Genomic DNA, 26,593 nt, shown 5'->3' with positions numbered 1-26,593 from the left:
CTTGCTTCATTTATCAACTCAAACTAATAAAAGGAGGATAATATTTCTATGAAAAAGAATGGATTTTAAAAGCAGCTTGACAGCTTGGTAGAAAACAGCAATTAAGTGTACAGAGAAATCGAAGGAAAAATGGGAATCTTACTTTCTTTGCTAGCATTAGAAATAATAAAAAAATATCTGTCCTTCAACAGGAAAGAAATAGAGTTCATTCCCAGCTTGCATACCTTGTGGTTTGAGCTGAAGAATGTTACACTCTAGTCTATATTCAACTACTGGTTTAAATTATAGCCTTTAGAAAATAATCTACCATTCACTTTAATTAATATCAACAATCATGGAGTCAGTTGGAAAAAAAACACACAACACAAAATGTTAATGCAAAATTAAAAATGTTTCTGTCCTTTTTTCTTTTCACAAAAAACATCAAAGAGTCTCATCTATTGGCAGCTTTGGTACTCTGTAACCTTAAGCTTCTTTCATGTTGTTCCAAGCAAGGTTCATAACCAGTTTTCTCTAGTCAGTGGCCCATGAGACACATCTGGCCCCATCGTTTCATCTGCAGTCAGGAGAGACACAAAGTGCTCTGCTAGACTATTTTACCACAAACTCTCTTTAGTACCTTCTTCCCCTGAGACAAAATCACTGGGCCTGTCTTTCCTACCACCGTTTGGAGATTTATTCCCATGGAAAAAGTAGTGGCTATGGTTCCTCTCTAGCACTGGGCCAGAGAAGGCAACTTTAAGGATTCAATTTCAGATCCTATTGGGTGCCTTCTCCGGACCTTTTCCTATTTGACTTGGCATTGTCAAGGCAAAGGATCCTGTCCTATTGATGGAATATTCTTGTCCTCAGCTGAAAGGTCCAGATATCACTGAAAACAGGGTGGCAGGAAACAAAAAAAGCAAAGGAGGATGTTTCCTCTGCAAATCTTATATGCAAGTACTTGGATGGAACCATAATGATTCAACATGACATAGCAGGGAACAAATCTGGCCTCTGAGGATTCAGTGGGTAGGTTTGTGAATCTCCAAATGAGTGTGTGTGTTGTGTTTGTCTGCTAGGCTGGTATCAGGGATCATTTGTATTAGTTGAAAACTTGTCTTCATATTGTCAGCTTGGAATCTGTGTGAAGCCTTGGATCAACAATGTGTCTCTTCTACCAATGATTTGCTGGAACAAACTGAGTAATATTAGGGCACAATATACAAGGCCTTATGGTAAACAATTTGGTTTTGGCTCATAAGGTAAAAAATTGTGGAAACAACATTTTGGGAACTATATTCCCCCTGAACAGCAACATTCATTTCTGTTTTGTTATTCTATCACACTACCACCAGCTCTATAAAGCTTCTTTGCAAAAAACAAATCTGCAGCATATTCTGCCAAAACGTAGCCAATGTATGGCAACTGGCCACACTGAGAAGATTTTTTTGCAACTATTCTTTTTTCTCCTAACAATACACTGAACATATTGGGACTATACAGTTGTGTCAATAATATGGCCCCTATCCTGCTATCATTGAAAGAGTTGTCTACCACGTATTTCCTGTATTTCTTTGCGTCTTCTCTTTCATGAGGGTGTAGCATGAGAAAGGGAAGTCTGTATCTTCAGATCTTAAGAAGTGTTTTTGCAGGATCTGATGCATCCATTTCCAGCTCTACAACACCGAGAGACCCTGCAGAGTGGTGCAAGTAACAGTCCTGTTCGCCTTTGGAAGATTGGGATGTCCAGTATTGCTTGTCTGGGTCACTGTGTAGTGTGCCAAGGTCAATGAGAAATCTTCTATTAGTTTGTAGTCATCTTTCTCTATTTGCTTTTTGAGCTTTTAGAAGCTGGTGGGGAAGAGGTTTACTGACTTTCCTAAATAATCTGCTTTTTCATAAGGTTCAAAAACTACAACGGACAATTTTGCTCAACTAACCAGGAATGCAAGTTAATACATTTTCCATTTTCTTTTTTCTTTTTAATGGTTTATTGCTTAAAATTTTATGACTGTACATTCACTGCAATAATTTTTGTGAATGTTCCCTGCTTTGTGCATTGCCCTCCAGTCCCATTCCCAATGCCAGTAGACTACATTTTTCCTCAAGTAGAAAAGTAAAAGAGGTAAACGCATGAGGCGGCTCAGTTGCACAATCCCTTTGTTCATGGTTTTATGAACTTCTAATGGAAGGGTGGCCCTGTGCAGTTTGCTCGCAAGTGGAATCTCTGCTCATGTGTCAGAATTACATCACCCCCATGGCGTCAGGAAAACTTTGGTATGTGATAGCAAGGGACAGGAAGGTTGCCTTACCTCTGTCTGAAGGGCTGCCAAATTAAAAAAAAAACAATGTTGCATACTCCTAAGTTACACATATGATATGAATCATTCTAGATGTGGTTCAGCCTTTGCTGAATGGGGCCCTTTCTGATTTTCTAAAATTGCAGGTTTTCTGTGGGTGCTTTCTCTTAGCCTTGTCTCTGCATTTGTCTTTCTTTCTCTTCAGCACTGTTAATATACCTGAGGAATATCTACTGTCAACAAATAAAATGAGAGATGTTGATGACTGCAGTTGATTGAGCATCATCTGCTAGTTACTGAAGTTTAAGTTACTGCTTCTAGCAAATCCTCCAACTTTGAAATGGAGGTTTGTCTTGATTTAGTTTATTCCTTATGGTATCAAAATGTGGTGACAGGCTAAAAAAGAAAAATAGCAGTGCTTCAGGGAGAAAAACCAGAGTACAGCATTTTTAATGGTTTTAATTATATTACAGCAATGTTGGTCTTTTTTTCCTAAGTATTCACTCCTCATATTTTTCTTTTGTTAGTAGCCAGTTGACAAGGGGAAGCTCTTATTCCCTCTTCATATTATTATGTTCAGCTTTGAAAATTCCAGTTGGAAACATTTTGTTTATCAGAGCTCTATGAAGAGTTGTTAAGTGGGTCTTCATTAGCTTCAGCTTTTGAAGGACCCTTTTGGTTAAAGCAAAAGGGTATCACTCCTCTTTTTCTATGTTCCTGCATTGATTTTCCTGGTAAAAACTTCTTGCCTCTATGCAGGGGAGAGAGATGACATCAGGATCCACGCAAGGAAATCCTGTGGAGTGAAGCATTTCTGTTTATGAGCAGTAGTAACAGTGAAATAGTTGAGTAGGAGCCAGAGGAACCCAACATGCATGGTCTACATTGCTGCTTTCAGGGCTTGCATGATGCACTCCAGTGCCAATGCCTGTAGAATAACTCTTCCACCCTGACTGCATTGGGTCAGGTGGCATCTGCCAGCCTGAGACCCTGTGATAAATACAGGGCACGGAGAAGTGGTTTAGGCAGGACCCTATCTGGGATGGAGGTGTCCACTTACATAAACTTGTGCACAGGGTTGTTCCTTGAAGGGAAAACAGTGGTATAAAGTAACATCTTCAAGGGAACATTTTGAGCCCACGTGAAACTTTCAGCCAGCTCCTGTTGGAACCTTCAAAAGGTATTCTGAGCCTGAAGTCTTCAGAAACCTGCCATGGGCTTCAGGCCCAAGGAAATCTTCAGTACAACTGACAGTCCTGACAATGTGTGTCTATGGGAGGGAACTGATAGGAAGAAGAGCTTATTTGTTTCATCTGGTTTTAGGTGAAATCAGCCTAGAGCCAAATGAGACCCAAGGATGGTGAGAATTTGCCCTTTGCCAGGAAACTCTTTTTTTTTTTTTTTTTTTTTTTGCCATTTTGCCACCTCTAGCATGAAAAATTACTCTATATCTGAAATTCTGCCAGGAAAGTGCCAAGTGTGAGTTTTGTATCAAGGTTTCTAGAAGCCAGGTCTTAAAACATGTTATCTTTTTATCTCATCTCTATTTCATGCATTTGCTGTAGTTGAATGCTTTAAAGATAAAAGAAAGAAGCAGCCAATTCTAGGAACAGGGAAAAAAATCAAAATTAAAAAAGCCTTCATCTCCACAGATGATAAATCCATCCTTTTTATGCCCCTCTTCCCTGAAACAATTTTCTGATTTAGAGTTCAATAGTCATATATGATTTTAGAAATCTTCTTTAAGAAGTTTAATCCTTATGTCTATAACAACATAAAATGGATTCATATAAGAACAATAAGATCCATGGGGTAGACTGCCAGGAAAGTGGAGAAGTGCTATCACTGAAAGTTGTCATCATTGACCTGACAAATCTTATGGGATTTTCTTGTTTCATTCGAACTTGCCCCAGTGCAAGGCAATAGACTGGATGATCTCTCGAGATCCTATCCCTTTACTCTGTGATCTTATCATGGATTTTCTAGTGGCAGTGTAGTGTTTGTAATTATTTTCTGCTGTGCCAAGTAACATAGCAACCTTTGTGAAATTAAGCTTCTATTTTAATAAGCAGGCACCCAAAACACAGCAAGAAGAGGTTTAGAAAACATAACCTACAAGGAAAGGTTGAGAGAATGGGATTTGTTTTTCAGGAGAAGAGACAAAGGGGGACATGATACATTTTCCAGAATCCAAAGACTTCAACAAAGAGAACAGTGATTAAACTGCTTCCCTGAGACTGTCAGGAAAAGGTCAACAGGAATTTAACTTAATTTGCAGCAAGGAATATTCAGGTCCCATATTACAAAACAAATTCCCAGCTTTGAGGGTGATGAAACGCAGTCTGCTTAGGGAGACTGTGGCACTCTGCTTGCCTTCCAGAGCAGGTGAGAATAACATCTGTCAGGGGTTATATACTCCTTATTGCTGGAGCAGTGCGGTGGATCAGATGAAGCCTCTTCCAGTCTTTTGTCTATGAAAAAACCAGCAGCCATGGGTGAATGTCAGCCCACTGCTGACTCCTCATAGGTTGGCTTGGAACTAGTGCTCGTGAGAAGTAAAGCCCTCCACAGTCCTGGCTTTCAGCCATCACAGTCCTGCTAGCCTGGGGGTCTGGTGGGCTGGGCATTACCTCAACACCTGGAGCACCCTCAAGGGGGCAGGTCACACTTAGGTCCCGGTGTACCCCTTTCAGGCTGCTTTCTGGATGCTACAATGTGCCCAAATTAGCCATTTCAACCTCAGGAACCCACCTGAGCTGTAGGCAGCCTTCATGGTTTGAACAAAGGAACATCTTGCTTGATGAGGGATCAGATAATCGCTCAAACTGATATCTTCAAGTGCTGGAAGTGAAAGGAGTTATGGATTAAGTAAAACCTGCCAAAATACCCAGTTGGCTCTCAGCTCAGCGTTGCATAGGTCAGTGTAGCCCACCTGAAAGCCTCATCCAGCAGCTCCTCAAATCAGCACCCACCACAAAGTTCAGTGAGACAATGTCCTCTGGTCTCCTGGCTGGGGGCTACCAGGAGTCCCTTGGATGCAGAATGCTGAGTCAGGTAGGGTTTTTCAAGGGAGGATGGTATATACTTCCTCTGTTCTCTCCCTTGAGGAGTGCATCTGGCCATTTTCAGAGATGGGATACTAAGCTAGACAGGGCTTTAGTTCAACCAAATATAACCACACTTTGTTCTTACCCTGTTCGTGTTCAGGACCCTGAAGAAAAACCACAGAAGAGTAAAATAAGAGTTTTATCTTGCACATGTCTGGGAGAGGCTGGTTCCTCCCCACCTGCTCCTTCCTGAAATGTTTGTGATTCCCACCTAACTCACCTGTGCTGCTAAGGCAAAGAGGTACAGCAGCATATGAGCAGCCAGCTCCTGCTCAAACTAATGGGAAATTCCTCCTGGCTTCCCAAAGAGACTGAAAGCCATCATGTACTGCCTTGGCTGGCTTTCTTTTGTCGTTAAAATTTACTGGAAACACAGCTTATGTACAGATATCAGTGCTTGAGAATTTAGAGTTATTGCTTTTAATGACCACATCAGGGAAATACTTATAACACTGAAAAGCTGAATCCCCTTGTTCCCTGCTGTAATAAAAGCACCATAAATAGATTTTCTAGTCAGGCACTACCCTATTTACAGCAATGAACTCCCTGTAACTATTCAAATCCCAATAAACTATTAACTTTGGAAAATGGATTCCACTAAACACTTGTCAGTAACAATGATCTAGGAGTCCAGCTTGATGCCAGCCACAAATATGCATGTTTCAGGCACAGCAACACCCTGTACAGTGCTCTCAGCATGCAAACATATGTTGGTATGTGTGGAGGAAGGCTGAATTAACACAGTGGGAGCTCAGTTGCTCAGCTGTTCGTAGGTCTTACAGACTTCTTTTGCTCAGCATTACCCAGTTCAGTTGGAGCTGAATTTCACCCCAAATGATGCCCTAGCTTGTCCTGTTTGAGTCACAGCAGCAGCAAGGCAGGACAAGTAGCCCTATGAGGATGTCGTCCCAAGGGGCAAATGTGCCTAACATCTGGAAGCAGTCCTTGGCACCCAAACAAAGGGGATGAAGCAGGGATTTGAGCAAGCAGTAGCTTCTGAAATGAACAAGGTCCAGGCAAGGGACCCATGGGATGAGGGAGGCACAGAGGGAACGTCAGGCTCCGTAATGTCTTTGTTGAGGATACTGATGGTAGCACATCCACTACAGAGCCTGAGTGGAGCTGATCTCAAAAGGAGTCTTTGTTATAAGGGTTTTGCAAGACAGTTGTGTATTTTTAAAGTTTTCATAATTAAAATATTTTGCAAAGACTTCTTACAAAACTTCCCTGTTCTGTAGAAAGAAGCTTTGCAGGGTAGGATGCTGAAATGCCAGACCAAGGTTTTAGCAGGTCCTGCAGCAGCTGACAGAGAGTGTGATGGCTAAGGACTCTGAGCCAGGCCAGCTCTGAATGAAAACTAGAGTTAATTTTAAGCTAATTCCTTGCTGAATGTTCCTATTGGTCTGGCCACAGGGAGCTGTCTACAGATAATTTTAGCCTTGTCATTTTCTTTAATGTTTATGTGTTTCATTTTAGAATAGAGCGGGCCCTGCTTTTCAAGTTCAAAATCTACTCTGAATTGATTTGCACACTAGGCAGTGAGAAGACCTCACTACAACTAATGACTGATGATGCCAGTATTTATAATCTGAAGGCTATTTCTTGAATTCTTTTGCACACTTTGACCTACCTCCTGCAGTAAAAACACACTTTTAGTAGTTCAGTCCAACTTCAAATGCAAAATGAAATCAGAAACCAAACAAGAATACCTTCTGCGTTTTATCAAATGTGATTTGTGATAGTTAACTTTCATCAGTTTCATATCTACGCTTTTGTAACCTTTTAACTTCTCCTCTCTCCTTCCCATACTCTACCAACTCTGGTTCATTTCATCTCAAAAATGTTCCAAATCTGTAATGTCAAAACACAGATTTTAACCCGTTCAACAACTTTTCAATCCTGACAATCATGGGGGACTGGGTTTTTAAAAAAAGCCAGTTTTGCTGTTAGGACGAGAACAGACACTTCATATGCTGTAATAGGAACCAATAGAAAAACAATAACGACAAAAATAACAAGAAAATTTGGGTCAGTTCTACCCCGTGGCTACACTCCTGGGGCCCCTGATATTTATTCCCCATCCTGTTCCCAAGTTAAGTGCTGAAATCTTTAATGTGCCCACATAACTTCAGAGAGAGCATTTGATGAGCAGGCCACCTTTGCCAAGATTTGGTCCTCTGATTTGACTCTGCTACTGTTTTCTCAGTAAAGGGTGTCTCCAGATGGACAGGCTCTGCCTCTGCAGACTGCACTGGAAAAGGAGATATTCCAGCCTGTTCTGCCTTTTCTCCGTCCCTTCTGTTCACATTAAGGCATATGAATTGCCATTCTCCTGGAATCGATTCAAGCCATCTAATCAACAAAACTATTTCACGAAGTCTTTGACTGAATTTATCCCCCCCTGTTTTCAATAATGTGACAGCAACAGGATGTTATCAAAACCTGGCTCTGGACCCTTCCTGAGACCTAATTCTGATTACCACTAGGATGACTTTGGGAGTTGTCTCAGAACTGCTCTGTGGGTTGGAAAGTTTTCATCAATCTTTCTCCCTTGTCACTGTCCCTTTGGGCATGACACAAAGGTGATCCATCCTGCTGCAGCACTTGCAGCTGACCACCTGCATGGGCATGTCCTGTAACACCTCAGAACTTGGGGTATGAGCATAGAGGTGGCAGGTTGCGTAGCGGTAGAGCCAAGGCCTCTTCCCATGTCACTCCTCTTTCCCACAAGGAGATGCTTTGAAATGTGGAAAAACTCCATTTTTTCCCATGTCTGAGCTCCTTGTGGCTGATGTCCTCCATGCTACCCCCTTGGTCAGATGCTTTTAGAAGCATACTCCTGCTCTGTCTCCTTCACCCCACAAATATCATCTTATGAGCCTAGAATTATGTGACCCTCTCCACATGTGGTTTTCCAAGACTTTCTAGGGTCTTTATCAAGCCATCCCTTATTCTTTATACCTGGATTTCTTCCAAGTGTTGCTCTACTGCCTTGCAGCTTTCATGACAATATTTCTAGTGATGTCCCACGGGGACAGCAGCCTTCTCCATCTCATTCACACAGGAGTTTTCTAAAGTCTCAGACTTTTTGGTTGTTTATATTCCAATCTGCAATTTTTATTCTCCAAAGGCGCTGTGTTGTCATTGCAGCTTATCTGTCTCCTTTGTTTTCTTATCGTGACAAAGCTGTCTTTCACCCTAACTATTATCTGGCAATAGTTTTGCTCCCTTTTGGCTTCTCATAGAAGCACTTTGGGTTTCTCATAGACTGGAAGATATTTTTGGGTCTTCAATCAATATCTATAAGGTTATCTCTCTGGAGGTGCTTCTCTAGGTCCCCAGGTGCTGCTCTGAGTGCTCATGCAAGAAAATGTTCACTCTCTGCATCTGTGACTTCCTTTTTGAGACCAGGAGAGGGGTCTTTTCCTTATATAATTTTTCTTGTGTCACTTGGAAAATGGGACTATGGGACTTTTCATGACACTATGGGTAAGCATCAAGGTCCATTTGAGCACATATACAAGGAACAATACCCACCACCTTGTGGATTTACTAACTCTAATTGTCTTTCCTTGGTACAAGCAGGAAGTTGCTACGAGCAGTTTTCTCACTGACACTGGTAGATGAATTCACCTAATTTTTATTCTGGGAATAGATTAGGCCTTTACCCTGAGTCAGGATAAAACAACCAGTCTACTCATCCGTATGCTTCCACCCATAAAGCCCTTCTAATCCTGTACTGCACTGCACTGCCTGCACAATCATGCTAAACTGTGGTGATCTCAAAGAAGTGGTTTCGGGGCAGGTGAGGTGTATCTTGGCCGTGAGACAGTTAATCCAATGACAGCCTAAACCTGAAGCAATGCTGACACGACACTCATGAGCAATAATCTTGCCCTGCCAAAGTGCAAGTTGCTCACGTTAATTTTAGCCTGATTTAAGTAACCACACAGCAAAGATGTGGCAGCAGGGAACTGCTACCCAAATCCTTAAAACCTCCATGGGTACACTCTGGCATGGCGAGTTTCTTCTCATTGTGTCCAGTGCATCTTAAAAAGTTCTTTTGCAATTGCCTTAACCCAGGAAGAAGAGGGCATGTTCTCTTAAGAGAAGCACCTGTCAGGGACCTGTTTCAAAAGGCCTTTTAGGATTCCATCCTGGGAAATAGTAGGGCTTTTGAAAATGTTAAAAGCATTTAAGCTACCCCTCCTTTCACCACCCTGACAGCCAAAACACATTGACTCTCCAAGCTGCAAGATATGCAGCTCCTTCCTCCACCCTGACCCAGCCACTCTTTTACAACTTAATCCTGCAGCTGCTTGGAGTTGGTAGTACAGAAGTTGCAGGACTGTCTCTTCCAGCTTTCGATTTATACTGAAGAGAAAGCGGCTTCCTCCAGAGAGTCCGCCCAAGCAAGTGCTGTATCCCCCCAGGAGCCTGGGGAGCCCTCAGGAGGACAAAAGCTATGCATACCTAAACCATAGCTCTCCCCTCTCCTGCCTTTGTTCTGGCATTGCTGACTGTGGGCATTGAGGTAGTGGGAAGCTTGCCACTCTCCAGATGGACTTGCTGCCTCTATTTTTCTTTCTTTTATTTTATTTTCTTTTTTTTTCCCTTTTGTTTTTTTTTCCTTTTCCTTACTTCAGGCTAAATCATGATCCTAGGGAAGTCAGTGGCAAAATACTCTGTTTCTCAGGGATCCTGTATAAATGAGCTAGGGTAAAGTGGCATATGGATTGTGGTAGAATATTTGTACCGCAACAGATAGATGAAAACTTGAATCATCTCCCATAGTTTTGGCTGCTGTAGCAGCTGAACTAACACTGCATCCCCTGAATGCTGCCTGAATTATCTATGCTCTTAAGATTGCGCTGAAGGACCCAAATATATCTTTCCCCTCAGTTTGTATGCAGCCCAATGTGTTAAGGTCAAGATCTACATTCCAGAGAGAAGCAGATGGTCTCCTGCGTGATGTGTTTTCACTCACTGAGCATGAATATGAAAAAGTCTTCTTATTTTCCAAGCATATGAAAGTCAGTAATGTAGAACAGTCTCAGGGAATCTTAATACGTGAATAAACATGTGTTGCAAGGGTTTATTTTGGTCTTGGTGCTCACTATGGATTCCTAAGATTAAATGATACCCGAATACTATATATCATTGTTTTTATTAACTTGGTTCAAACATCAGAGCCATGCCAAAAGTCTGTTTCAATTTGTGTAGATTTATACTAATTCTGATCTTCATAATGAACTAAACAAAAGCAATTCTGGAGTCAGTAAATGTTCACTTTGCCAAAGTATCTATATATTATAAATACCAAATACACATGTATGTGTGCATGTGTGCATTTATGGTGCAGTAGAGCTGTATTGCTGAGGGAATGGGATGAAAACAATTGCTGGAGACTCTCTGTTTACACCTTATGCTGAATTTTAAAGCCTTATCCTGCTCTCTCACTGTATCATGCAGCCTTTAGCAAAGAGCCTTAGGCAAAGGCACCAGCTAAGATCATCCTCACCCTTTGTGTCCCACAAACCCCAGCACACCATATTCAAACCTGTTGCCCTCTCTATACCACCTTTGCCATCAGGCAGTTTGCAGGTCTGTGCCCTTCATGGCCTTTCTTCCCCCACACCTCATGCAGAAAGGAGGGAATCACTAGGACAACTTGCCCCACCACCCACCATATTGGGATCCTGACACATCATTAGGTCCTAACCATGGGCAGAGTCACCTGGGTGGTTTCTCTGAGCTCAGGTTGCATAGAGAGGCCACTATCTTCTTCTTCCCAAAATAGCTGTGTTTAAGAGGCAGAGAGGAATGCCAAAATGTTTTTAATAATCAGCACAACATTTGAAGCATTTATTTCAAATCTTACTGAGCCAGTGGAAAGAGACCCATGGATTTCAGGAGATTTGTATGAGACTTTAAAATTGATTGGATGTTTAAGAGGGGTACAAAGCAGAAAATCAGGGAAAAGGCTCTTAAGCATTTTTCCCCCTAATCCTTCACCTGTACCAGCTGTTGGAAAACATCTTGCCAAACATTCTCTCTCATCATGCTCACTCCAGAAATTTCCTGAGCTAGTCCAGCCAACCAAAACATTAATTTCTACTAAGACACACATAACCCCCCATCTTTTTCGCCAGCTCAAGTAACATTAAATGTTTTATTCAAACTCAGAAAAACACAGAGATTCAGAGCTGAGACTGCTGCTTCTCTATGATCTCTCTGTATTTTTAATGTTTCTGGCTAAAGATGTGAGGTAAGGAAGAAGTGGAAGTGAGAACAGCGAATTCCATGTTGAAAGAGTCATATCCAGGTTTTTAACAGCATTTTTAAGTGCACCTGAAGAATTTACAGTTGCATCCATTTTGTGTGTGGAAAATTGCATGGTTGTGCAACTTCTTTATGTAAAAAAAGAAGTAAGTGTAAATGCCTGTATAAAATATCATCTCTCTGTTCATTTACCCACTTGCCAAATGCAAATAGACATGCCTGCAAGTTCTGCAAAAGGGCCGTGTAGGAGTCTGTGTTGAAAATATCCCCTTTCTGGTCTTTAGATGTTTCCTCAGTTTGTTCTATCTGCTTATTTTCCCCCAACATCTAAGCCATGTAATGAGGGTAAAAGAAACCCTCTGACAGTCTGAGGCACCCCCATAATCAACAGTTCATTGGTTCTTAAGAGCATTAAAGGCTAGAAATGAATGCTGCAAGAAACTCTATCTGGGAGCTGACTGACTGATGGATGGAGCAAATCACAATGGTAGGCATTTAAAAACCCAGCTGGCTGTGCAACACTTGTGCTCTTGAGTGTGAGCAGAATGTATTGTACCTCCCCTGAAAAGTCTTACAGCACACTTATTCCTTTATGAGTTTTGATAACCGGGTTGTACACCACACATTTTAAATCCCACAAGACTTTAACCTGTTGATTCTGTGCAATTTTTTTAATGTGGGGGTTTTTTTGAGTGAGTTAAATGTTTATAGTTGTCAGTATATACTAACAATATTGGCTGAATATTGATGTTAAAACATTGTTTTGCTTTGAAATAGATGGAAAAATCCTTCAAAAATCACAAATTTCTCCTTGGTTGGTTTATTTGGAGGTTGTTGTTAGATTTGTACCCTAAACTTGCCTTTAATGTCTTTTGACTCAAAATTTATTTGTTTTTGAAGAAAATAGGTTCCCAGAGACTTTGTTTGCCCAGTTAGTATTGTAGTATAGGCCACAATGTATAGGGTTAGCAGAGAGATCTCTTTAGTCATCTTCTTTTTATTCTGATTCTGACTCGTTTGTCAATTTGGGGTAGATGGGTTTTTGCCAAATAAGACTTATTTCCCTCCATTCCTAATGCAGTGAGCTTGGCCCAGTGATTATGGCAGTAGATGACTGAATAAGCCTCCCAGGCTTACAATGTCCTTGTGCAGTTCCTCAGACCCTCTAGCACTGACCCCAGCTCCCTGTATCACAGAAGGGGAGCTGGGTGTTAAAGGATGGGTCTCCCGGTAGTCGGTATGATGAAGGAGATGATAGATAGTGAGAAACTGTAAGCAATGTTTATGTTTCGAGTCCTTCCACTGCAGAATTCTCCTGTCCTGAGGTAAGCGCTGAGAGGCAATTTTGTGATTTAGAAACTCTGGCTTGAGTGTACCTTGGGGAAATGGGTTGGGATGTAGCCATTTGACCCCATTTATAGGCTTTTGGGACCATTCCTCTGCTGTCAGCCTGTCTCAGTTACACCTCAGATACTCCAGCAAGCCTTTCAAAAGCCTACCCTGGTGGACATACCATGGTTCTGTTGTTCCTGTGTGACCTCCCTTTAGCATTAGAAAAGTGTTTCCTGAACTCAGTCTGCCTTCCATTAGTCTACATTTGTCTCTTGCCACCCTTTGCACCATGGCAGAAAGTCTTCTCTTCTCAAGAAACTCTATGATTTCAATTTTCTCCTGCGTTGTGCTTCTAGGCTTCTAATTAGCTCTTCTGCTGTTCTGTCGACTTAATACAACTCAATCATATCTTTCTTGGAGAACAGTGCCCCAGACTGCACACAGATATTCACAGTCACTTTGTAGATCTGAAAATTGGTTACGTGTCTCATAGCCTGCCGTTCTGCTTACACATTACTAGTTTGGTGCTACCCTCTTCTGCAACAACACAAATTGGGTTGTTGCAGAATTTGCACAAATTGCTGTTCAGCTTGTCATCCGCTGCAGCCTCTAGATGGTTTTCTGCAGAACTTCTGGCCAGCCAGCTGTTCTGCATTCTGCACTATATAGCCAGTTACTTCTGGTGTGAAGAATCTGTAAGCTTGTTTCTAGAGTGGTATGTTTTTCTGTTAGACCTTAAAAACACTGGTTTGCCAAGATCATTTTGAATTCTAATCCTGTCTTCCAAACTCCTGACAGTCCTTCCCTGCTGGCTGCCATCTGTATATCCTCTCTGTTCCGTCGTCTGGGGCATGAATAAAAATATTGAACACGACTAAACCTGGGAGAGGCTGTGCTGCACCTAGCCCATATGTCCTTTCACTTTGACTGGTAATAAAATATTCTTTCAGTACAGCCCTTGGGCATGACCATGTCTATCTCTGGATTACACCTCACCAAAGCTGACTTCAATGACTGTTTTCTTCACCAGAGACAAAAACTAGACTGAAGTGAAAGGCTGTTTTTCAGTTAATTTCCTTTCGCCATGTTTGTGTTTACCATTATTGAATCATCATTTGCTGTAATAAAAAATTCTGAGATAAATAATCTGACAGGTGCGTCATTTGTTTGTAGGTAGGCATGACATTTGTCCTTTCCTGTTCTGCCATAGTCAAGGCAATTTCTTTCTGCAAGCAGAGCAGAATAGTGTGTCACACTAACACTAGTGCAAATACATTAATACAAAGCTTCTAGATGTACTTGAGATCTTTAAAAAATATTTTCTCAGAGCCCTTCCTAGTTATTTTTTATCTGTTCTCTTGGGACTTGTGTTCCTGCCATCCCCTACAGTTACTCCTCCTCACTGCTGTGCTATGGTTGTTCTACTGACCTCTTCTCCCAGGGACAGTCTGAGCAGATAGCACCTTCCCTTCAGTAACATCTTGTCTTCAGTGCTGGAGGTTTCTGTTGTTTCTTTAAAAGTACTGTCAAACTAACCTTCCTGGTCTGAAGGTCTCTGTGCTATGACAGCAGTTGCATACCTTTCTCCTTTTATAACCTAAAATCCCTCCTTGGTCTACTATGGTCTCAACCTTAGGGAAAAATACAGCATTTTAGGGCTATAACACAGTATGATTTTTGGGGTTCCTTGCACCTCCCTGGCCCCAGGGGAGAGCTGGGGAACAGGCAGTCCTCCCAGTAACAATGGCAGCAGAGAGGGGCTGAGTGCCAGGCTTGGTAACTCCTTTTCTGCACAGGGAAGCTTGAATTTTGGTTTTGTTAAATTGCCCTGTCATTCTAAAGTCATTTCAGCAGCTCAGATCTAAAACTTACCCAGGCAGATTAGGAATGTGTCAGATGCTGAACCCCTCAAAAGTGCTAATACCTTGATGCCCTTTTATGTGGTTTAAGTCATGCATTTGTTTTGGAGCCAACAGCCAAAAGAAGATGAAGCACACTTTGCCAGTCCTCCCTTTGTAAACCTTCATTGCACAGTGGGAAGCAGGAGAATTTACTTTAACTAAAGCCAAGTCAGTGGTTTAATCTTTGTAAACATGTCTTAAGTGCACTGCCTCTTATCTTTATGCTATGGCTTTTGTAAAAAAAAGTTGGTAAAAAGCTGTTCAGCCAGAAATATCACAGTTCTGACATGAAAGATGGTCATCAATCACTTTCCTCTGGATCTTTGTGTGTGTTTGTGTGTGTCTGAGGGTTGCATGTTTGTGCTCCTGCATTGTTGAATCAGCTAGTGATGTCCTACAGTGCAAACACAGGCTGCTCCTGCAAGTGCCAGCACACTTTAAAAAAAAAAAAAAAAAGAAAAAGAAAGAAAATAAAGAAAATATCAAACAGTTAAAAGGGGAAAAAATCTTCTTTCAACAAAATCTGAATCCTTCTGGATTGTCTGGAAAAGTTTTCTATGGAGGAAAAGGTCTTGCAGACACCGAGAATTCTGCAAGCTAAACTCAATATTAGAAAATGATCTGGTACTCTTTATATGTGCCTGTGTGTTTGTGTGCATAAATCAGATCAGTGTTTTAAAATGTTGTTCTTTTAAAAAAGGAAATTATCAAGCAGTCCTGTTTCTTACTTTTTTCAGCCTTCATAGAATACGTTGGCATTGTGGGTGCTGGTAGTGTACTAAAAGGAGGTGTGATAAAGGGCAGTTTGAAAGCTCAGTTCTCATCTAAGGCTTTTGGAATAATATTTCTTCCCTATTACATGCAGATATACATTAGGATAGTCTTTTATATAACACATCTCTCCTCACCGCAGCACAAAGAATGCAACATAGAATATTAGGAAATTTGAGGCACAAAATAATACCAAGTTTTGCAGGTAGCACTGAGTGACTGGACTTCTAAAATGGAACTGAGAGAATAACCTGTGATGTTGGTGACCAGAAATGCTAGCAGTGAATCCCTTGGACAGAAAGTGAGCTTCAGGACCTGCTTTTCTACATTTAAATGAGGCAGTTATATTTGCCTCGTCTCTCTGTGCTATGCAGATAAAGACACCCAAGGGATGTTTTTTTTTAGGTGCTGTGTTTACAAACTTTTTCTTCAAGGGCATCTTCCGTTTTAATCCTTTTTGTTATATTGATAATAATAAAGGACAAACTGGGGGCACTGTACATTAAACTACCATTTTACCCAGAAGCTTTGTAATGACCCTGCAGCCAGACTGTTTTGGTTTTGGCGTTAAAGGAGATCCCTTTATGCAAATGAGGTTGTCTGTGCATCTTCTGAATCCCTGCTGAAGGAGGTTACTACATGATGGTGATGTGTTGCTATTGAAGTTGCTATTTCTATTAAAGCCTGTAAAATATTATGGGACTGGTTTCCAGAGGGGCGAGCAGGAGGTTTCCTCAGAATATAGTCAGCTGGGCAAAGAAGCAAAGGAGAGATATATCTCTCTTTACATATATGTAGATAGATAGATACATATAAATCAAAGTAAAAACTCCCTCTATTACAAAGAAAGAGAAACTTCCTTTGCTTCTTGGTGTCATTCCTTGCAAGGCAAAACACCAAGGGGAAATCAAGAAAGAGAAGTTAACTGCACTCTGAAAGAGGTTGGATTCATATTTGTGAGAGCAGATTGGCACTGCAGGGCTCAAGTATGTCAGAGGCAGGGCTTGAGCTGGGGAGAAAGTTCTTTGGGGGCTATGTGTCTGCTTAGCAAGACTTGCCAGGCAAATGAGGTGCTGGGCTGACGTAGCTCTTCTCTTTCCAGACCCATCCAGTCTGGGTCTCATTTGTTTGGGCATCTGCACAACATGGCAATGAGTGAGCCACTGAGATACTGTGTCCTGTCTGAGGATGATCTGGTTCGATGCTTTAGACACCAGGAGAAGATTTGGCACCACTACTGAGAATCATAGGCGGTTTTCTTGACCTTTTTTTGTTGTCAGGGTTTTTTGAGTACCCTGATTTTCTGAAATAGTCCAAATTTCTGTACTAAACAAAAGAGAAAGTTTACCACTGCAAATGTTACAGACAATAATTTCAGTGCTACATCCAAATGGGAAATCTCCTACATTAAATCTTGTCTTTACTACAGCAAAAAAACTAATTATAAAGTGAACAGTTAGCAATGGCTTGGGTATAACTGATGACAGTGGGATTATACTTATTGTTATCTCCAAACGGAATGAAGTCCAAGCTAATAAAGGATATTAGTTGTACTTTAAATTAAAAAAGATCATTTTAGCTGAAAACAATGCTGGGAGAAGTTCAACTAGGAGAAAGACTTTATTAACAGAAAAATCTGAATGATGATTGAGAATCATTGGGTAATACTTAAGCAGATGCCCAAAAAAGCCACACCCAACAAAAGAATCTGCAGTCATTAAATGCCCTGCCTTAGAAGGGAAGTAAAACTTCTTATGCATATGTCTACTTGGACCCCGAGAGAAAATGCAAAAAGCACTTAATGACAATATATATAAATTAGATAGTAGTCTTTGGAGAAAATTGATAAAAGGAGAAACAGGTCACAAGGAGAACCATGACTAGTAGAGCTGAGGAAAGTTGCCTGTTGAGTAGTTTTTTGTATGTTTAGGATTTTACTTTAGCATTTCCAGAACATAAAGAATGCTAACAATGACATGAATCCATTATGATATGAAAATAGTGAAACTGCAAATAGAAAAAAAAGTTATAAAGAGGCTTATTCTGTAATATTTTTGTCCTATGTCCAGATAATAATTTATTCATGTAAACCAAGAGCGATCACATAGCTTTTTGTTCTAGTTGTAACTAAAGAGGAGGTTAAACAGCAGATAATGAAGTCAGGCAAGGATCTGAGTAACCTGTATCCAGCAGCGGGAAAAAAAAAAAAAAGGCAAGCCAAATAAAATAAATCTTAGCACACTGGAGAAGTTCCAGATACCTGGGAGAAAGCTAGCACGATAAATGACATGACCCAGATAATTTGTAGACCTGTTAGCCTGATGGGGATCCTGGGAGGTTGAGCTGGTACTACATAACATTTTTATCAGGCACCAAGGGTGATACAGAATCAACAGTGGATGTGCCAGATGCACCAAAAATGGGCAAACTTCTGGTCTCAAACTGCTCTTGTGCAGAGGTATGTTCATCATCTAAAGATATTTCTGATATATATGTGTTTCTGTGCATTGTAGAAGAGAGAACTAGGGGAGAAAAGAAGCAGTTGGGAGTTAGAGATCTTACACTGGTGTTGATGATTTTGAGATTATTCACAAACAAAGCAGAAAAATATGTTGAACTGTAAAATGTACCTGGGAGAGGTCTAAAAGAGCCATGAAAGTAGAAGGTGGCTTGATGGCAACCTGTAGACACCTATATGTCAACAGATGACTGGAGACAGTGTTTCAGTCTGGCAGACAAAGTTACAAAACCATCCAGTGGTTGGGGTTGGAAATAAAGTTTTAATTAAAAGTAATTTACTGTAAGAAAGTACTTCATCATCAGAACAACTCACAATGGATAAAAAAATGTTTATACTGGAAGTTTTTCCAGAGAGATCTTGTTTATTCCAACCACTGTCTTTGGATCTGAAGCACAAACTGATCTCAGTAAGTCCTGTGGTCAATGCAAAAAGAACCCTGGCATGAAGGTTCTTGGTGAGTCTTATCTTTAAAATCCATGACCTGCAGAGAAATAAAAGCAACGCTGCATGCTGAGGGATCTGCTTTGTGTCAGGTGCCTGACAGAGGAGGCCCCCTTCCTGGTGAAATGATTTCTGAATCAAGGAGATGTTTCATTCAAAAGGGTGTAGTCATTTAGGGCGAGTGTGTCAGTTTGGCTGTTCAAAAAAACCACAGTGCAGTAATCTAATGATAAAATCAGCAAACGGTGCAGTGGGAGAGGGGCAGTTATTCCGTGTCTTCAATTTCTTCTTTAGCACATCACATTCAAATATTTCCTTGGACTGGAAGAGATACTCCTTATTGCATAGATTACATTCAGACATTTGGGAAAATGGGGTGGGGGAGGAAGTCTTAGAGTGTTTTTGCTTTGTTCCTTTTTGAGTCATTGTATCTGGCTGTAAAAATACCAGTGAGCAAGTTGGCAGTATCACCAGTTCTCAACAGCACTATTATAACCATTTTCCCCCAAATCTTTACCTTACTATGTAAGGTAAAGCCAGTTCAGAGATCAGAGAAAGGCCATCAGAGCTGCCATCCCCAATGTCTCTTTGCTACAGCAGATCAAATTTGAAACAAAACAGCAGTGGGGAACATCTGTGAACTGTCAAAGATAGTGCAAAGGCTGCCGAAAACCTTTGTGGCCTCTGTGATTCATAATTACCAGCCAAATACAAACAAAAGCTTTTTTCTTTTGTGACACCCATAGTATTGTGGCTTGAATCACATGGAGCTCTATTGTTGGGTTATTTTGTCTTATTTCTTTTGTATATTCAAGTGGAGAAATAGTCTTAAAGAGCTGTTGGGGCAGACCCTGTCTTGCATGAAGGTTGCTGAGGTGGATCTCTCATCTCAGGCTGTTCTGTCACAGCTTTCTGTCATTGGCCCTTTCTTCTCTCTCATTAGCTGTCATGCAGAGACCTGACTGCAGATGAGGCCAGACCTCAATGAGCTGCAGGTTACTGGGACTATGGGCAACCTCAGAACATTTTTTAAGAACCGTTGGAGCCTTGGGTAATTATTTGGGTGCTTAAAGTACACTCAAGTCCAAGCTACAACAGCAACACTAATCAGCAGAGCTGATCTGGGATCTTAAACCTAGCCCAACAGTCCAGATACACCTTTTGTTTTCAGAGAAACCCAATCAGCCCAAATGCCCTTATTTGCTAGTACTTGACTCCTTGTTTTCTCAGTAAGACTGATGAATGGACATAAAACAAAACCAAGCCATGCCTCTACAAGTAATCTATTGTAGGGGCTGCCAAACACAGCCTGATCGAGGTGAGGCAACAGCAGCTCTGCACCACCAGCTCTGTCCCATAGAGGGGCTGAGCTCATAGCCATCACAGGAACCACACTCATACAAGATGCACGAACACGCACTGCTGGTCATGCAGATTGGTATAGGCAGAAATACTCACACAGACAGAGGTGCTTCAAATGGGCTAATCCCGTCCTGCTTTATGGCAGTTCAGGATGAAGGTCTAGGAGTGGAAAATGTACATATACATATAATGTTGGTCCCTCTGTTGGCTGGGGTTGGATTGTCAGTCTGTCCAGCAGCTGTCCCTGGATCCCAGTCTCTCCAGACACCGGCACCTAGCCATGCAAACCCTGAGGGTGTGACAGCACTCCAGATACCTAAGGTACAAACGCCCTTGCACATGCTCAGACACAAACAAGTCTCTCAGATGCCCCCTGTATCCCTTGGTCCCTCCTACAGATGATTCACAAACCCTTGAGTCTTTCCAGGACATGGCCCAAAACTACAGCAAGCATCTCAATATCTGGCTCCAAGGCCTCTTATCCTGCTCGCCAGCTAGTCTGGCTTGGTATTTGATCACGAAAACACGCTGACATATGCACCAACACAATACACATGCACTTCAGCCTCTCCTGTCACATGTCCCTCTGACCCCAACCCTGCTCAGCTTCTGCACTCTGATTCCACCACATCCATGGACGCTGAATAGGATCCTTCTCCCAGAAGAAGAGTTGAAGTGGCATTTAGTCAGGAGACAGGACAGACTGTACTGATGAGGTGCAAGGCATGGACAGACAAGTGTGCTGACCAGCTGCCTGTTTGCATATGACTTGCCCCTTTTATACCTTTACTATCACTCTCTTGTCACATGCTTTTTCCTTCACAGACCCCCTTCATACCTCTCTTTCTCCACCTTTGGTTTTTCCCTAAATGTCTGATTCTGTATCATGTAATCCTAAAATGCCCTTCCCCAGCATCTCATTCCCCCCCAGACAATAACCCCTCTCCGCCTGTCAGGTGCTCCAGAGACCCACTACTGTTGTGTCATCTCAGTGAGTCTCATGCCCTGTCTGTGGGGCTTATGTCCTCCTGCAACAGCCCAAGGAAAAGCTGGGTCAGGATGCTGCTTTTTCTAATCAGGTGATTGGGGTCCCCTGTCTGTCACTGATATTATGTACTCTGTCATAGTTGTGAAGATGGGCCTTTAAACACAGAAATTAGCAGTGTGAATGCAGGCATCACACCTGGCTACCTCAGTGGCTGGTGGTGCAGCTTCTGTGCCAAGCCACAGTGAAGTGCTGGGAATGAGAGCTGAACTTCTGAAACACTACTGCAGAATCTAAGTTAGAAAAAATCACTATAGCACACAGATCACCATTAGTCATCTCCGTGTAGGTACCTTCTCACAAAGAGTAATGTCCAATTTGCTGCATTTTTGTGTCTCTGAAAATTTTACATTATGTCAAGATTCCTGATGCATGGGAAGGCCTTTAGCTTTTATACACTAGAGAATGTCAGGAGAGGCAGTGACGCTTTCCATGTCATGTGCCACAGAAAGTCCACTCCAGTGTCTGCCTGCAGTATCCAATTCCCATTAACGTCAGAGGGGCTCATTCGTGACTTCTCCTGCAGTTTCACTTTGTTTCATAAAAGAAAAAAGCAAGTTTAGAAAGAAAGGTATAATGTTAATTTTCTTCTCACAACACCTGGATGGATACTTCCAGCATGTTTCCTAAGTGTCCCAACTCATCTAAAACATTTAAGTTGCTTCACCCAAGTACACATTTTGCAGATACTTCAGTGATGGAGTTTGCTGGCAGGGTATCTCACAGAGACAACAGAAGTTAAGTAAATATCAGGCAGTATTATATTTGCAGGGAACAGACAAGAGTAGCTAATATATATATAGATTATCAAGCTTGAGATTACTACAAGCTTGACCAATGGGTCCACAAACCCTACTATCAATATGGGCTGCAGGATGAAGGGAATCAGAGCAGCCCTGTTGGAAGGACTTGGGGATACTGGTGGATGACAAGCTGGACATCACCAGGCAATGTGCGGTCGTAGCCCAGAAAGCCAACCCTGGGTTCTATCAAAACAAAGGTGGCCAGCAGGTTGAGGGAGGTGATTCCGCCCCTGTACTCTGCCCTTGTTAGACCCCACCTGGAGTACTGCAACCAGCTCCCAAGTCCCCAGAACAACAAAGATATGAAGCAGGTCCAGAGGAGAGTCACGGAGATGATTAGAAGGCCAGAGCACCTCTCCTTTGAGAAAAGGGAGAGAGAGTTGGGCTTGCTCAGCCTGGAGAAGAGAAAGCTCCAGGGAAGCCTTATTGCAACCTTTTAGTACTTAGGGCTTATACAAAAGATGAGGACAAATGTTTTAGCAGGGCCTGTTGTGAAGGACAAGGGACAATGGTTTTAAACTAAAAGAAGGTAGATTTAGACTAGATACAAGGAAGAAATGTTTTTTACAATGAGGGTGACAAAACACTGGAACAGGTTCCCCAGAAAGGTTGTGGATGCTCCATCACTGGAGACATTCAAAGCCAGGCTGGATGGGGCTCTGAGCAACATCATCTAGTTAAGGATGCTCTTGCTCATTTCAGAAGGGTTGGAAGAGATGACCTTTAAAGATCCCTTTGAATTCAAAAATTATATAATGCTATGATAAGACTGAGCTGGTTTGAAAATCTGTTCATCAAAAATTAAGTAATATCTGGCAGAGGCAGCAATAAGACTTCTGGCCATGCTAAAGCCAAAGGGGACTTTGAGGCCTTTAATTGAAAGCTTGAGTGCCATGTTTAGCTTAAGGAGCTGATTTAGCATCCATCTCCTTATAGCACATGATGTGTACAAAACCCTGTAAGCACTCTGCCAACTTGCCACTACCCCCAGTAGTTCCTTGTTACCACAACTGATGACGAAGGGTGATGCCATGACAGGATTGTCTGCATCAATGGGCTTCTCCCTGAGCACTGGCCCCTCTCATCCTGGGGCAGGCTTGGCCCCAGCACTTCTGTGAGATCTGAACTCCCTCTTTTTTTACCTTGATAAACTAGCAGAAACCTTGCTGGCTTCAACACTGTGTGGAAATGTCAGAGATCTGGCTTTAACTTAATCTGACAAGAGCAAGCATCTCAAAATGTGTGCATGTGTCCTTCACCAAGATGCTCCATGTGTCAGTCTTTGCTATAGCCCCACAAAGCCCCATCATAAACATCCACATTGAACTCTCCTGATCTTACCTCAACAGTTGCTTTCTCAAGCAGACCGGGGGACTGAAACAGAGCAAGAAAGGTTTCACAAGGCTGAGTAATCAGAGGCACTACCATCCTCTGCTTCTTCACATCAGTCATAGACAGTATTTAGCATATTCCTTGACATCCAAATTCTCAGTGGTTAATAACCCCCTAAAAGAAAAAGAACCAGGTCTTCTCAGATGAAGTAGAAGTCAACCAAGTGATCTCTACAAGTCCAGATCAAAAGACAAGTCACTATTTTTTTTTTTAAACTCCTAGTTTTTCAGTAATGAAATTCAGTGTTTGGAACTGGCTTCATTTTTCTCATTTCTTAGCCCTCCTTTTTCAGACTCTTTCCCACTTTGGTCACAGAAGGAGTTGTTGAGATTGTCTTAGTCACTAGACATCACCCATCAGAAATCCCAGTTTACTCTCCCTAGATGTTATTAACAGTTATTAATATTTACCTTTCCTGCAGTGGTTTTGGAGAGATGACAGATGGTTTTGTAATACTGTATTTACACATCTTCCAAGGGTGCAGTACTTGTGCTAGTTCACTAATGTGCTTGGCCTTTCTTGTAGCAACTTTAGTGCTCCTAATCTGTAGATTAAATGGAACCCAGAGCATGCATAATTTTTTACCAGATAGTTGCCCAATACATTAGGAACTGGACTTTCCCTTTGCTACAAGCCATTTAAGAACTACACTTTCATCTTCTTTTCTACCTATTTCCCCTTCTGATGTACCCAAAATTTTGGAATCCTTTTTAAAAACATGTCATTAATACTTACGTATTTGCTATTGTAGACAACTTGCTTAGAGTTTACTGGCACTAACAAGAGCAAAGCATGCAATGATAAATGGAAGCTCAATTCTTGAGCCAGCTTAGAGCTGAGAGGCTTAGTATTTGCTGTTTCTTAACTGTGAAAATTACATGGAAAGTTCTGCAGGTATCAGCATTTTGCAATAATCATTTCCATACAGCCAAATAGAGAAATTCATAATTTTGGTTCCTACACAAGATTTTGCAGGTTTTTAGAGCAAACTGAGAGACCTCTGAACAATATCCTCCTACATTTACATCTTGAAGTGTAAAGCTTTTAAGGGTGGTGACTCATAAAGCATTTCTTCCTTCCTCAGAGATCCAAACTTGCAAATGGAAACAAGGTCTGCAATTCCTGTGAGGAAGCCAGCATGAGGAGTGGGGGGAGGTGTCAGGGCCCATACCACACTACATGATGATGGATTGATGGGACCACATCAGTGAGTACTGAGAGTAACACGGCTCTCTGGGTAAGAGGAGATGGCAGGAACACAAGAACGTCATTAGTTTACTCACCAAGAGAGGCCTCAAAACCAATGAGCAACAGCCTAGAGGTGCCTCGAGCCTCACAGTTGAAGCCAGCAGGTGAACGTGGCTTCCTGATGGGAAATCTTCAGCAAGTGGAAAGTCACCAAAGCCCCCATCTGCTCCACCACTTAAATCAAAGTCACGAGGTGTCATGCCACAACATAAACAGAAATAAAGTCTGGCTCAACCTGCAAGTTATACATTTAAAAAGCAAGGCAAGCCATGCTAATGCCCTTTGCAGCTCCTGATTTTTTTAAGTTGGGAAGAAATTACCCAAATCTAGTTGTGTTATAAGCTGAAGCTAGAGCATCTCCCTCTGCCTCTTTTGTCACTAGCCCCATGACAACCCCGGGGGTAAAAATCAGCCAAAGGAGCAAGAAGGAGAAGTTAGCATTTCCTCCATGAATGCTAAAAGCAGCATCAAATGATGTGCATGAATCATCCCATCTACTCATACAAGCTAGGATAAAAGTGTAGGAGTCATGAAAGCTGGGATAAACTATCATGCTCCAGGACATAATGTAACTCCTAAAGTTAAGCAGAAACTCTTTTGTGGCCAAGTCATTTCATAGTGGTACACTATGTGGGGTCTGCACCTTTCTTCAAAGCACCTGTGCTAACAACTGTCAGAGGCAGAATACCAGATTGCAGAAGGCATTTGACTAATCTGCAATTGCAATTTCTATCTGACTACAGGTTATATTCTGTTCCCCTTTCAGGATTTTTTTTTTTCACAAGTCTGTCAGGGAGTATTTATGTCCTTGCTATGAGAATGTACCAAGAATGTCACTCAAAGGGAATAGGTTTTCATCCAGTGTTAGGTTTACCAGATAATTAAATTGTCCTTTTAATACGCATTTAGTCAGAGTGATTTCTCTGGTGTTGCATGTGAAGAAATGACGATGTCCTACTTCCACAGATTATATATCTTTGTGTTTAATGTGCTCATTCAGGAAGTTACTGCTCCTTTCGTTTTGCCACCTGCAAAAATATTCAGAAGACTATATTCCTTAAAGTATCAATTAGCACATTGCAGTGGTAGAAATCTCAAAGGTAAAGCATGTGCAAATATACTGAACAATGTCAGGGAACATATCTGGGCACTGAGACACAGTCATATATATTGCTAATGTGTTGCCTTTCCTGGCACATTTTCAGTATCAATTTCAGTTCCCAATCACCAATATCTCAAACACTCCTCATTTTGGGAGTTAGCGTGGTATACTGGCCACTCCCCAAGCAGTTTGGCTGTGGTGACCTTCTCTGAAGATCTGTATAGTGTAAGTGCAGTGAAGTTCATCCTTTGTCCACTGTCCTCGTTTTTATAAGACAGTGATGGGCACAGTTAATTTATCAGTGTTGATAGCAGCATTTCTCCTATCTCATACTCACAGTGTATTTTCATTCCCTGTACTCTTGCATTTCCTGTTACCAGTCCTGTACTCTGGTTTACCACCTTAACAGAGCATGCTGCCAATGAGTCGGTCAGGGAGAGCCATCATTGTTTATGTGCTCCCATAGGCAAGGTGTTAAGGTCTGCAGGGCTGGCAGAAGGTCCTTTTTGTTGCATTTTCTCATGTTTAACTTCTCCTTCACTCAGAGTGGCCCTACATCTGCTGGGAAAATATGGGATCTCCAATAACCAGCCAGCTGAGAGCTGCATAAGAGAGTTGATGGGAAAAGCTGGGAAAGTCCTAGAGAAGAGCAGGATGAACCCCATTCATAGAGCCAGAGCTGGGTGCCAACAGAGGGTCCCTACAGTGCAAATGAATGATTCTATAATTTTCTGGGATTACATTCATAAACCAGCCCTTTCTTAGGAGCCAGTAGGTGCAGAGGAGACTTTCCAGGCAGACTAGAATGCTTTCTGCATTCAGGAGGAGCAGAGGGATTAGGAAACATATATGTGTTTACAACCTTGCAGTGGAATTAGGTTTGTGGATAAAGCCACAAATTAGCCACTGCTGACATTTACATGGTTTCCTCTGACTAAACCTCATCCACCCCGGATGCCTCACCACAGCTCCCCTAAACAAGTACTCCATAGGGCCCCCAGTAC

This window comes from Corapipo altera, unplaced genomic scaffold, assembly GCF_003945725.1.
Source record: "Corapipo altera isolate COAL_440 unplaced genomic scaffold, ASM394572v1 0, whole genome shotgun sequence".
NCBI lineage: Eukaryota > Metazoa > Chordata > Aves > Passeriformes > Pipridae > Corapipo > Corapipo altera.
The sequence above is the reverse complement of the archived record's forward strand: the minus strand, read 5'-3'. Positions refer to the sequence as shown.